Genomic DNA, 1767 nt, shown 5'->3' on the forward strand with positions numbered 1-1767 from the left:
AGAAAAATAAAAATATATATGTGTTTCCTGCATGAGGAAGCACATACAAGAAACTAATTAAACTGATCATCTATGGGGGGTGGGCAGGGATGGAGTAGGAATAAAATTTCTCAATTTATACTTTTTAAAGGTATACATTCAGTTTTTGAGCAGATAATAAAACCACATAATTTTTGAATCATGTGGCTTTATTATCTGCTCAAAAACTATAATTTAAAAAGAATCAAATAGAATTTACAGAAATGAAGCACAAATACTTTTTGTTTTTTTTAAGAGTCTCATTCTGTTACCTAGGCTGGTGTACAGTGACACGATCTCGGCTCACTGCAACCTCTGCCTCTCAGTTTCAAGTGATTCTCCTGCCTCAGCTTCTCGAGTAGCTGGGACTACAGGCGTGCGTCACCACACCCAGCGAATTTTTGTATTTTTAGTAGAGACAGGGTTTCACCATGTTGGCCAGGCTGGTCTCAAGCTCCTGATCTCAAGTGAACTGCCTGCCGCGGCCTTCCAAAGTGCTGGGATTACAGGCATGAGCCACCGTGCCTGGCCCAAACACAAGTACTTTTTACAAAACCTTTCTCAAGTTGATCAGTGAGTGCAAATACATAGTTTGATGGAAGTAAGACTTAGTGTTAGATGGAGAGAGAATTTATAAAGTAGGAAGACAGATCTAAAGAAATTACCAAATTACTCACAATGAAGAATAAACAGAGAAGACTGTGCAAAATATAAAAGAGGTTGAGATATGGAGGATAGAAGGTGAAAATTAGAAATACATATAATTAGGATTTCAGAGAGACAACAAGGAGAGTAGAGGACAGGCAATATTTGAAAACTCTGAGATTTAGGTGTTTATAAAGTCCTAGGTATGTCTCTTCTGGTGCATGAGTGAGTGATTAAAATTTGGTAATGAGGCCAGGCACGGTGGCTCATGCCTGTAATCCCAGCACTTTAGGAGGCTGAGGCAGGTGGATCACTTGAGGTCAGGAGTTCAAGACCAGCCTGCGCAACATGGTGAAACCCCGTCTCTAATAAAAAATACAAAAATTAACCAGGCGTGACGGCGCATGCTTGTAATCTCAGCTATCTGGGAGGCTGAGGCCGGAGGATCGCTTGAATGCAGGAGGCAAAGATTGCAGTGAGCCAAGATGGTGGCTACTGCACTCCAGCCTGGGCAGCAAAGCAAGACTCTGTCTCAAAAAAATAAATTAAAAAATAAAATAAAATTTACTAACGAGAGGGCCTCCTTGTATTTGGGCATGTACAAAACTATTTGAAAGGTCGGCACCATGAATTGATGGAGGAGTAGGAGGCAGACAGAAAGACTGAGAAATGAAACTGAAATAATGACTGTCTCAGAGGGCAGCCCCCGATGGCACTGAAAATGGGGAAGTGTAAGGTTCCAAGGAGCTTGGATTGTGGGAATGGTGGTGGCAGCAGAGAGCCAGGAAAAGCAAGCCTGAGCTGACATGCTTACAGGAAATGATTATGTCTCTGAGGGAACCTGTAAAGTTTAAAAATAAACCAATAATTTGTACTCTGTTTACTCAGTGTATTTTTAATTTTTTGCTAGAGAAAGGGCACGAGAGTAACTGAGAGAGAGGAGTCCAATTTTGGAAGGAGAGCAGGCCCAGCTAAGGGATCAAAATCAAGAATTAAGATTCAGAATAGTGCATTTCTAAATGAAACCACATGTTTTAAAATTAATGCCCAAACATTTAATCTATTTGTATGCAATCTTTACATAACAGGTGATCATAAGCAGGG

This window comes from Mandrillus leucophaeus, unplaced genomic scaffold, assembly GCF_000951045.1.
Source record: "Mandrillus leucophaeus isolate KB7577 unplaced genomic scaffold, Mleu.le_1.0 Scaffold410, whole genome shotgun sequence".
Classification (NCBI taxonomy): domain Eukaryota; kingdom Metazoa; phylum Chordata; class Mammalia; order Primates; family Cercopithecidae; genus Mandrillus; species Mandrillus leucophaeus.